The sequence below is a fragment of the Lagenorhynchus albirostris genome, chromosome 5 (assembly GCF_949774975.1).
Source record: "Lagenorhynchus albirostris chromosome 5, mLagAlb1.1, whole genome shotgun sequence".
Lineage (NCBI taxonomy): Eukaryota > Metazoa > Chordata > Mammalia > Artiodactyla > Delphinidae > Lagenorhynchus > Lagenorhynchus albirostris.
In genome coordinates, this window is record NC_083099.1 from 66,195,753 (window position 1) to 66,208,478 (window position 12,726).

The 12,726-nt window shown below is 49.8% G+C and overlaps 1 long non-coding RNA gene across 1 annotated transcript; it reads right to left on the minus strand.

Annotated features, from left to right (window-relative positions):
* Positions 1-6,592: 6,592 nt before the first annotated feature.
* LOC132520528 (uncharacterized) lies at positions 6,593-11,032 on the minus strand. Its single transcript, XR_009540562.1, has 2 exons — positions 10,922-11,032; positions 6,593-7,205 (listed from the first exon to the last, which is right to left on the minus strand). It is a non-coding gene; the product is annotated as an uncharacterized LOC132520528 (long non-coding RNA).
* Between the last annotated feature and the right edge of the window lie 1,694 nt (positions 11,033-12,726).

Here is a 12,726-nt window from a genome sequence, read left to right on the forward strand (position 1 = left end):
ATACAGACTCAAACATCATATGTCCCCAAATGTGCAATGCATACTACCTGTGTGTGCAAATATTTGGGGTGGTATATGTGCAAATATTTTTATTGGAGCAACTATAAATTTATTTCAGAGTATATTAGAGTATATTAGGAAAAATATAATTAACAATTAATAATTGTTAAATTATTATAAAATATACAATATATATATTTTATATATATTTATTATATATATATAAAATATATAATTAATAATTAATATAATTAACACATCAAAACCATTATTTCCTAGATGTATTATTCAGGTGAAACTAAATTAAAAAGTGAATTGATTTAAAGAGAATATTATGTCAATTAGAGTACAGGTGTTATGCAAATACACCCAAAGTCTCCAAAGTGGTGTTTGCAGAACTGAAGTTTAGGAAAACACTGCTTACCAATTAGAAACAAGAGGGGGCCCCATTCTCAGCCTCCAACATGTCCCCCAAGCTGCGTGCTCGGAAGTGAGAGGCAGGAGAGTGACTCAGGTGTGGCCAACGTGGCCTGCTGCCCTCCAGGTGTCCCCCACCTTCCCACTCCCCCTCATAAATTTGTCTCCAAGGGACAGCAGACCAGCTGGGGACTGTAGTTCCCAGTTCATGTGAGTATGAGGTGAGACCACGTGACTGGTTCTCACCAATGGAATGAGAGTGGAGGGCTATAGATGCCCTTCCAAGGGGGCTCTCTGTGCCCTCTCCACCATTCCTTTCTGTCCCCGGCAGTGGGGAGGGGATGATGGAGATCCAAGTTAGCAGAGACCTGGAACCCTGAATCACCGTGTGGCAGAAGACCACCCACTGACCAGGACCAGTTATATATGGAGAAGTACACTTCCTTTGTGTTAGGCCACTGGCATTTCTGGTTTGTTTCAGAAGTTATTTAACCCATATCTGGAATCTTTGCCTTATGGAAGCACCACATTCCAAGAGTATGGCAACTACATGACATAAGAGATGTGATAACCTGCAGAAGAGAAAGGAGTTGGATGGGAGTAGGATATAAAATTTTTTTTTCGTACATTCAAAAGACGGTCTTGCCAGAGAGGGATCTGGTACGTTCTAAGAGGACCAGTCACTGGGAGTTACAAGAAGGCAGTTTCATCTGGAAGACAGTTCTAAACGAGGACAGGACAAGATGCCCCAAACAGGCGCACGTGAAGTGTATGAAGAGTTCAAGTGAGGCTAAGAGACTAAAGGACAGGAAAGCCAAAGAAGTGATCCTGCATTGGCTGCAAGGGTGGCCCCAGGGTGTCTGGGAACCCTCACCCCTCCCTGCCTTCTGAGTCTCCTGCCACTTGGGAAGGGAGGGGCAGGAAGGGGGAGGAAGAAGGTTAGATGAGGAAGCCCACCTGAGCCACTTTCTCTCCTTGAGATCTGCCTCTAAGGCATCTGACCCAAGAGACTGTGAGGCCCCAAGAGAGCAGGCAAGTTGGGCTCATCCACACTGAGGACACTGTCTTCACAGATCACAGGCCCCAAAGCTGTTTCCTGCTGAGCAAGCTTGGTCAGAGCTACGCTGGGCCCAGCAGACACAGTTACAGATCCGCACCACCTGCATTCGGTGATTTTGCTCTAGGGGTAGAGAACCTAGGGAGAGCCACAGAAGAGAAGGAGGTAGCCTTTCTGAGCCAGAGGAGGTCCAGCTCTGGAAAACCATATCCTCTACCCGGAGAAGCCCAGATTGCTAGAGATAAGACGGAGAGGCTTGGGAGGCGATCCAGCCCAGGGACTCCCAGACACAAATGCCCTCAGGTCCAGGCAGAGAGAATAAATAAGTGAAGTGAGCTTAATGTAAAGCAAGAGGAAATGGCCATGGACTGTAGCAAAATAAAAACCAGAAAGCAAGAGAGAAAAAATGGAGACACCCCACATTTGCAGGCCTTTCTTTGGGGGATGGGAAGACAGAGACTCAAAGAAGGGAGGGTCTTCCTGGAGGTCACTCTGTCTTGTGGGCAGCGTCTGGGCGGGAACGCAGGCCTGTCCAGTGCACTGCTCAGCCAGCGGAGGTGGGCAGAGGGCAGAGTCAAGGCAACAGGAGGGCTGCCACAGTGGAAGAGAGCCCTGCAACAGGGGCTTGAGAGACAGGGATTCCCACCGACTCCACCACTGACTCAAGAGTTTGGGTGGTAAGTACCTTACCCTTCCTTGGCCCACAGCAGTTGAGTGGGTGGTCCTGAACATCCCCCCAACTCTGACATTTGCGTGGGAAGAGAAGTCGGAGTCATCATTTAGACCTTCGTTCTCCCATCCACACCTCCAATCAGACTCTAAGCCCTTGGAGTTGAGTTTCTACATATCCCTTGAGCCCATCTTCTGCTTTTCCCCTTGGGACCCAGCGTTGATAGAATTCTCATCTACTCTCCCAGATGACAGCAAGGGCTTCCCAACCAGTCTCCTTCCTCCATCCTCATTTCCATCCTATCCTATCAGCTCTCAAAGTGCTACATCAACAACAGAGGCGATTAGATCGTGCTCCTGCTTACAACCATCTATGGCTCCCCATTGCCTTCTAGGATAAAACCCAGACGTAACACAGTAACTTGGGCCCGCAAGGAAAGAGGCTTCATTTTCAGTTCATCTCCAGCTCTCCTTCTCCAAATACCCCATGTCCCATCCTACCAAATTGCTTGCCATTCCACTAATATATTCTCAAGTTTCATACTTCTGGGCTTTGGGTACATTCTGTTCCCACTGTTTTGAATGCCCTCCCCACCTTGTATGCCTGGTAGTAGTGGGGGAAAGAGCAATCTGGACCAGACTAGGCAATAAGGGGGTGCATTGTTTGTAGGAATTTAAAATCAGTAATAAAACCAACTAAAATGTAGCCTTCTTTTTATTGGCACCTTGCACTGGCAATTGTAAACATGGACAGTGACAAAACACTCCTCTCTGCTCAGGTACTGCTTTAAACATCACACTCCCCTGGAGCCCCACTGGGACAGGGAAGCCCGCCTCATCCTTCAAAGCCCAGCCTAGGTGTCCCTGCATCTGTAAAGATTTTCCTTGACCTTCCACCCCAGCCCTCTCCCTTCACCCTCAGAGGTAATGCTTCTCTCTTCTGGACTGCTCCCTGACCTATTTTACATTTTTTTCCCTTGCCTTTGTAGTGCTACATTTCCCCCCTGACAAGTCTGTCTCTCCCAGACGTCCTTGAATTTCTTGAAGACAGAGGCTCAGATATAGCTGTGTCTTCCTGAAGCTTAGCACAGGGCTTGGGATGTCACAGAAAAGGGGTCATAAGTAAACAAATGAGCACAGTTCGAGCTCTTCTAAACGCTAATTTAGGCATGATGAGTTTCCAAGTCACAGCCCAGTTAAAAGCTCCAGTTTATGTTTAGAATGTTGCTGCAGGTCAAGTCTTAACGTTCTGGCGGAGCGCCTCTCCTCCTCGGGACAGGAAGGTGCTCGGGTGGTATGGAAATGACTCACAGCCCCAGCGGCTTAACAGGATTACCGAGGGGCTCACGTTGCTCAATGAAGCATGGTGGGAGCCCCAGCGGTGCCAGCCAGGTCAGGGGCCAAGGCTGTTATCTCTGTGACTCTTTCCCTGGTGCCGAGGAAATTGAAAGTCACCGCACTCCACTAGCTGAGAAGAGAAAGGTTCAAAAGAAACTCAGAGGATGCCTCCCTCCCCTCAGTGAATTTCATCCCCTTTCCTCCCTCCAGATCCCAGAAGCTGACCCAGGAGGGACTCTGGGTAAAATCTGCGTCATTCTCCTCATCTTGTAGATCTGGAGGCTGAGGTCCAGAGAGAGGCATGAACTCTTCAAGGCCACACAGCTGATAAGTGACAGAACTGAAAATTGTGTCTGCGTGTTCATTCCTCGCGCAGGGAGGGAACATCACGACATGGAACCAGGCAAGGAAGTAGAGAGCAGAAGACGGGGGGGGGGGGGGGGGGGGGATGAAATTCACACCTGGCTTTTATTTGCTGGCTTGGTTTTCCTTTGTTTGAAAATTGAAGTAAAAGTCACATAACATCAAATGAACCATTTCAAAGTCTACAACTGAGTGGCATTTAGTAGATTCACAGTGTAATGCAACCATCACCTCCTTCTAGTTCCAAGATATTTTCACCGCCCCCAGAGAAAACCTCACACCCATTCAGTCATCAATTCCCCCACCACCACCCCGCCACCCGGAATGGCAACCACCAGTTTCCTGTCTCTATGGATTTATCTTTTCTGCACGCTTTGTATAAATGGAATCTTTGAATATGTGGCCTTCTGGGTCTTGTTTCTTTCACTTAGAATCACGTGTTGAGATCTAGCCACGTTGTAGCATGTGTCAGCACTTCATTCCTTTTTGTGGCTAAGTAATACTCCTTTGTATGTGTATACCATATTGGGTCTATCATACCTGGTTTTAACTAAGTTGGTACTGGGGTAATAAGAAGTCCCTCAATTTATTCATGCGTCCTTCCCTCTGCACTCTTTAAAGGCAGGCACGAGGCGATGGCACGGTCAATGGACGTTTATTGATGCCTGCCATGGTTAAAGCTCCATGAGGCGCCCAAACAGATGGCTGGGCAGCGTGATGTGAAAGAGGACCACTCACTGAGCCCAGGGGAGATCTGGCTTCTAGTTTCAGCTCATCAGATAGTCATCTGAGTGGCCTAAGACAGGTCTTTCCCCTCTCCTTGCCACAGTTTCCACACCTCTAAGTCAGGATAAGAATGCCTGTCCAATTGATGACCTATCAAGGCCACTGGGAGACCTAAATGAGATGATATCTATAACGTACCCTGCAAACACCTCTTCACTGTGTGAAGTTTTATCTCATTTTAAAAAACAAAACAAAATAAAACTCCACACTTGCCAGCTTCCTGCAAGGGCATGGTACTGACAATGGACAGAGAAATCTTATCCAGCAGAATCCCTTTCGGGGAGTGACATGTATTTCCCTGGATGGTACAGAAGGAGCCTGAATGTGGGAGAACTGTTCTGAGGAAGACGGGGGAAATAAGCTGCGTGTTGCCCAGGGGTCATGAGGTTGACAAAGAGAGATGGGAGGGGGTAAAAAGAAATAAAGGCTGCCCAGCCCATGATGAGACCCTCCATCTTCAGTAAAGTTACCAAATTCACAAAGGCCTGGGTGCAAGGGGATTTTTGTGACGACCAGGGAAGGAACTTGGCTTTGCTCCTTGAACCGATGTGGGGCAGAACTGAATAACACACTCCAACAAGCGGGCATGGAGGCTGAGCGAGGTGTGATGACATACACTGTGGGCACTCGCGGAAGTAGGGTGATGGATTTGAGGCTCCCACGAGGCTTGGCATTGGGGTTTGGGTCAAGTTTAAGAAATCTCCAAGGGCCTCGGCTGACATCTGGGTTGAACATAATTGGACCTCTGCCCCAAGGGCTGTGCCCCTGGTCATTGCCACTGATGAGGCCCACCGTGTCCTCGCACCAAGAATACGGTGACTTGCATCTCTACACCCCATGCAGCCCTCGCCCTGCAGCCACAGTACAAGAGCTGGGATCTCAGCACTGGTTTGCTTTTGCTCCCAAACAATGGTTGGTTCAGAGGCCCTTATATGGCAACCACAAATGAACAACCTTTGCTAATAAAGCAGACCCCTGGAATGGCACCCATATATATTCTGCTGTCAAAAGTAGAGAACTTGTGCAGTAACAGGTCTCCCTCAGGGCCTAGTAAACCTCTGCTCTTCTGCTCAGTTGCCAGGTGACATGCTATTTGCTGGCTTAGAGCAGCAGGCCAATAAGATTAGTATGAGGGACTTCCCTCGTGGTCCAGTGGTAAAGAATCCGCCTTACAATGCAAGGGACACAGGTTTGATCCCTGGTCAGGGAACTAAGATCCCACAGGTTGCGGGACAACTAAGCCCACATGCCACAACTACTGAGCTCTCGCGCCTCAACTAGAAAGCCTGTGTGCTGCAAACTACAGAGCCCACGTGCTCTGGAACCCATGTATCACAACTACAGAGCCCAGGCGCCCTGGAGTCTGCACGCCACAACTAGAGAAGAGAAAAGCCGCCGTCACAACTAGAGAGAAGCCCGCATGCCACAACGAAAGATCCCTCGTGCTTCAATGAGGATCCCGCGTGCCGCAACTAAGACCCGACACAGCCATAAATAAATAAATAATAAATAAATAAATCTCTAAAAAAAAAAAAAAAGATCTGTATGAGGCTCAGGGCTCTGCCCGACACAGTTAGCCTTGTGCCAGAGGCAATGCTACTCCTCATAAGGCTGTCCATACTCTGGCCAAATCATCTCCTTCCACGAAACCGATCTGAAGGAAATCAACAAAAGCACAAAGGATCCTAAGATGTTCTTTGCCAAATTATCCATAACACTAAGCAGCTGGAGACATAAAATTGCAACAACAGGTAAAAACAAGAAATGTATTGTGAATCACCACAGCGGCATTTCTGCAGCCATAAAATAAAGGTTGGTGCAATATGGTAAGTGCTTATAATATTAAGCAAAAACACAGACTGAATAGTATATGTGATAGGATTGCAGCTATGTAAAAATGTGCATTGTACATTGGACAAGAAGATTAAAGGGACAGTGGAAAATAAAAATTGTTGCAAAAAATAAAAGAACCACAGGTAACTTTTTCTTTAATATTATCTTTTATATCATCTTAGTATTTCAGTAGGTTCAAGCCTGTGTTCTTATCCAGCTGTTTATCTACGTCTCTTTTCCCCACTGAGTTCGATTTCATACACCTGTCTCTATCAAGATATTTATAGTTCTGTTTGTGCTGACCTGCTCCTACCTCACTTACCACGTAGATCCTTCTGTAAGTGAAACCCACACAATGTTGAGCAAGAAGTGGTTAAACAATAATGTTCCAGGCTGCTGTTGCTTGGGAGATGTTTGATGATACCACACTGGAAGTGTCACTGTCTTGCAAATGGAGTATCCATTTTCAGTTTGGACCCGGATCAGGAAGTCTTCCCACCAAAGCGTCTTTAAAAACCTTCCCAGCAACCAGTATGCAGAGACCAGAGCTGCCAGGACTGATGAATCCTGATTCTCGCTGAGGAAATGCAGCTCCAACACCATCGCTGGACAAGATAGTGCCCCTGCACGATCAGTGAGCCAGCGGTGCTCCCGTGTGATGGGTGAGTTGCTGCAGTGTTAGTGGAGCTTCCAGTCGCAGGGTGAGCAGGCAGAACTTCCTCTGTGGTCAGTAAGTAGAAGTCTAGAACAAGTGATAGGCATTTCAGTCCAGTTCAAACCATGAGGAACCAGAGAATTCTGCCCCAGAGAAGAGGATGCTAACCCCTCAGGGACTCTTCCCTCAACCCTAGCCACCTGGATACCACGTCCTTCCTAATTTGGCACCAGAACTCACTGTACAGTCTCTGTACGATTCATTTTCTATAAGATCATGCAGGGGGTGGTACTTAAATCTCATTCAAGAGACTGCTCTCAGGCATCCTCAGCACATCATGATGAAGTCCTTTAGGACATCAGGGATTGCTCTATAGACACCTGAATCAGGTGAGGCTCTCCGACATCCAGGATCAGGGGGATCAGTATCCCGGGAAGGTAAACCTGGGAGAGCAACTGCCCCTAGAAATTTTTGTTTGGACAAGCTTGCATCTTTCTGAATCTGAACCTATATCTACTGGATGAGGAAAGTCCTTGATAATGGTTTCCATAATATCATCACAGAGGAGAAGGATACACAAGCAGATGGTAACACAGGCTGCTTTGGGGGAGGACAAGAGGAAATTGAGGAAAGGGTAAGAGAGAGACTTTTACTGCATTCCCTTTCTGCTTTTCTGTTTTTCTGAACTACTCATTAGCAACTCAAATAAATGGGTGAATAAGGAATGAACAGTAAGGTAAAATTAAACAAAATGAAAATCTGCAGAGATCTGCCGATGACATTTCCCTGAAATGGAGGCTGAGGTTAGTAGGCAATTTAAGAGGTGGCAATAAAAATTAAGGGGCTCCAAGAAGATATCACATAATAGGACTTTAGCCACCATCTGAGCTTATTATTATTTGAAATTCACTCTTTAGAGTTAAGACAATATCTCACCATAAAATACTCACATATGCCCTTGAAAAGGAAGAGATAAATTCATTTTCATCTAATACAAATTCAAACTGAACCCTGCCTACTGCAGGGGCACTGGAACTGTGTCTCCATGACCCTAAGGGTCAGTGCCTGCATTGAAGGGGAAGAAAAAGTTGATGGGAAGCAAGATGTGCTACTGAGATTCATAACATCAGCTCCTCAGTTTCTGCCCTCATGGCCACGAGGCAGGAACCACGTGTGAGGATCAAGTTCAAGTTCTTCCCAAGCCTGATGCAGAGACAGCTATCCCGGGCAGTGGACCACGGAACCCAGGGCTGGAACACCGAGCTCGCTCGCTGCTCTGCCCGAGAGCCCATCGGTGTACCCCACGGGCAAGGAGTCAGCCCTGCTCTCCTCTGCGAAGGGCCTCCTTTTCTCTCCTCGGAGGTGCCACGATGGGGACGGGCCTCGAAAGGAAGAGAAGGAAGCAACAGAGGGAAAATGGAGGAGGCCACCCGTCTGCCATCAGCAGCGAGACAAGCGCCAGTGTGTGATCAGTGGGTGCCCAGCAAAGGACAGGCTCTCTGAGATGAGACGGCATCACTGTGTCTTTGCCTTTCAACCCTGGGTGCTTTTTAATCACCTCTTGCCGAAAAGGACTGAAGATGAGGTTTCTTAACCCCATCTGAACAGAGCAACGTGTGTACAAAAGCCTCAATTCGAAAAGAGAGATGAACCAAAGCAGCGTGTCCTAGTCCTCTCCTGGGGGAAACGTCACTGCTTGTTCAAAAAGAACCTCTAGGGCTTCCCTGGTGGCGCAGTGGTTGAGAGTCCGCCTGCCGATGCAGGGGACACGGGTTCGTGCCCTGGTCCGGGAGGATCCCACATGCCGCGGAGCGGCTGGGCCCGTGAGCCATGGCCGCTGAGCCTGCGCGTCCGGAGCCTGTGCTCTGCAACGGGAGAGGCCACAGCGGTGAGAGGCCCGCGTACCGCAAAAAAAAAAAAAAAAAAAAAAAAAAAAAAAGCGTTCCATGGCTCCCGGCTGTCTTTCACTTGACTCTCTTCTTCCCTCTGACTCTCAGGGCCTCCAGAGTCTGGTGCTAACCAGGATGGCGACAAAGCTCCGCTCTCCCAGCTCTCTACAGCAGCCATGCCCGTCCCTCCATGTACCAAGCCAGCCCCATGCCGTCCCACCCCACCTGCCTGCCCGTGTCAGCAGCCCCCAGAAACCATCTCCCCTACTCTCCAACCTTTCACAACGTCACTTCTTGAGCTCCGAGCCTTTCTCCTCCCCAAGTGTCTTCTCTTTGCCCGGGCCTTTACTGTCCACTGCTCTGGTCACCTATTCAAGAGGAATTTCCCTCTCTCTCAACTCTAAGAGCATTTTTTCTGTGTTTTTCTCAGTGTTCGTAACTTTCTCCTTCGCATTTTGTTCCCTGTGTGCCTCTCATGGCTGGGCCCTGGAGAGTGCCCTCAGGGGGGCCCATGATGGTTGACATGCAGGGTCACCTGTAGGTACCGGAAGGACTGGCTTGAGGGACCACGTTCCTGGTCACGGGGAGAGCACAGGCCTCCTGAAGGTCTGCCACGTTAGCTTTAGGTAGAGAGCTGAGCTGGCTGACCTGTTTCCTGGTAGCTCCAGGGTTTCGTGTGCCTGTGAGGCTATGAATAGGCAAAGCAAAAGGCCACGCTAAGCATCTTTTCTGCTTCCACCCCCAATCCCAGGTTCAGGGAGCTGCCTCAGGGATCGAGCGAGCTTTTAATCACGCCTCACGGCGGTGGCACAGCTATGGAGAGGTGCTCCTTCCAGGAGCTGACTAATGCCCACCGCCCTCTCCCAGGGCACCCGCTCCGTTGCTTTGTGGGCTGGCTGTGTTTTTCCTCTGCGCCTCCCGAGTCTCCCAGGCCTTCTGGCCTGTCGGGCCCTGGCGAGGAGCCTGAAGAGTCGCCCTGCTCCGACGAATGTGCCCGTGGCTCTGCCCTTCCTCAGCGCCAGCACCAGGCCTCCTCCTCCCCCGCTCTCGGCCTCAGGTCCTGCCTTTCTGTGCCCACAGGGCCCAGCGCTGGGAGTCCTGTGGTCACAAGGAAGAGACTGGGCGCAGGGCAGGGACAGAGGGCACAGAGCCATCCCTTCTCTCGTGCTCCCTGCGGGGACAGGAGAGGGAATCTGACTTGAGCCTGTTTTCGGGGTAATTCGGTATCAAACAGCATTGAGGCCTGAAATCGGGCCAAGTCTTTGTTTTGTTTTGTTTTGTTTCCTTTCCTCCAATCAGCCCAGGGCACCGGGGAGTGGGAGGGCACGGTGCCGGTGGAGGCTGCCGGCCGGCCGGCCGGGGCTGAGAGGGAATGCTGAGCCTGCAGAAGTGGCCCATTGAGAGCTCCCACTCACAGCCGAGGGCGGGTGGCACCCCGGCCTCCTCCCACAAGGGCAGCTCTGTCCTGTGGGCACAGGGCTCCGTCCCAGCGCCTCTGGCCGGGAGAGAACAACATTTCCTTATAAGGCCCCGACCGCCTTGCCAAGGCTGGACGCTCCGACAGGCTGTAGCTTTCCATTCTCCTCGCCCGGCTGCAGTGCAGGCCTTGAATGTCGCCCTTGTTGTCAGGCCCCTCCTCTCCTGCACGGCCTCACCCCACCCACTTCCACCCGCCGGGGCCTGCGCCGACGAGCCGGATCGACAGCCTGGAGGCCTCTCCCACCACGGCCTGCTCCGCTCAGGCCTGCTGAAGGTAGCCCAGGGTAGCAGGAAGAGCGGCAGGACGCCGGCTGGCCCGGCCTTGCAGTTCCCTTCCAGCGCCTGTGGGCCTGTCTCAACCGGAAAACTAAGAGCTCAGTGCCACGGGGTCCGAACTCTCTGCATGGCATGCAAAGCCCTTCCCAGTGAATCTACCTTCACAGCTTCACCTCTGTTTGCTCCCCGCTGGCCGGGTTCCCCAAACTCTTCCCCTCTCCCCCGCTGGCTTTCTCAAGTAGCCTGGACAGAGCAGGTAGAATGACGTTGATTAACCCCCTAGGGAACGCCCCCTGCAGAGCCACACCCTAAGTATGCCTCTTCCCCTCCCCAGAAAAACTGAATCGTTTCTTTCTCTTCTCTCCTCAACGTTTGCATGCACCTCTCTAAGAGGCTTTCAATTTTGCAATCGCAATGATGTGTTTACACGCCTTTTCCTTCATCAGAAGATGAGCTTCTTGAGGATCGAATGGATCCTCTTTATATTCCGAGCACGACCACGGTATGGGTCATACCACTGTCGCCTTATGAATGGTCATCCTGTAAATATCTGAACACAGTGCTGGGCAAGCCCAAAAGAGACAACTGATGCGCAAATACTTAAAACTGACGCACAAAAACTAAAAGGTGCTGTGCACCTGTGAAGGGTAACAACTGTTATCATGCTGTCCTCCACCCCAAATTCTACACTTCGTGACGCCATTAGAACCCCTTCCCCTGTCTGCCCAGTTCTGGAACCTGAATTCTGGGCTCACTGCAAGCCCTCGGGTGTTCAATCGATCCACAATATTACTGGTCCTCGGAATGCCAGTGTTGGCGACTAAAAGGGCTTTGGGAAACTATCCAGTCATTTCCACACTGATACCGTCCATACAGATGTCACATGGCAACACAAGTGGATTAAATAAAGGGGCTGCAAGTCCTTAGCCCTACCTGCTTTACCGTTTCTACATCCTGGGTTCCCACAGCATTCTCAGAAAAAATAATCAAGTGGCTTTCAAAGTTAGCAGCACATTGATTAATCCAATCTCAACATGTGACAGTTGAAGCAGCTGAGCTTCCTAACAGAAGAGTGGCTTTCCTAACATCACGCGAGTCTCACAGACAATCGGGACGTACCTGGGGTCCCTGACTTTTGCCCATCAAAGCCTTGCCCTGCATTGCTGCCTGCTTAGGGCTGAGTAATGATGGATGTAGCTGCATATCTTGTCATGCTGAGTTCTTACAGGTCTGGGATGTGTCAAGTTCCAAATAAAGAATTTCAGTCTCCGCTAGAGCAAACCTTTCTGAAACAGGGGTTGGGCAAATTATCAGGTCAGTGATTTGGAAGCACAGCGCAGTTAAGGACTGTCATGAGAGTCTATTCCCCATGATCCCAGCAATAATTATTTTTTTATTTTTATTTTTTGCGATACGCGGGCCTCTCACTGTTGTGGCCTCTCCCGTTGTGGAGCACAGGCTCCGGACGCGCAGGCTCAGCGGCCATGGCTCACGGGCCCAGCCGCTCCGCGGCATGTGGGATCTTCCCAGACTGGAGCACGAACCCATTGTCCCCTGAATCAGCAGGCGGACTGTCAACCACTGCGCCACCAGGAAAGCCCCCCAGCAATCATTTTAAAGGCAAAAATTTTATACCAGGATTCAATATCGTTTTCCCCATCCACATACTCATTTTCTCAGAGATGATGGCAACAGAACGAAGACCATGGTTAATCATGAACCGTGTTCTGACATTACTATTTGCCACAGAGACAAATTCAGGGTTATAAGGTGGCTCTGCCTTGGGCTGCATCCAAAGGGTTTAGTTACTTGAACACCAAAGTACCTTATTATAATGAGGTTTCTCCTAGGAGATACCTAAAGGTAGACCCTGCAGGCAGCAAGGAGAAGTAGAAGGAACATTGGGCCAGGAGTCAGGAGATCAAGCCCTGTTCCCATCTCTGACACTGACTGTGAAACCTAAA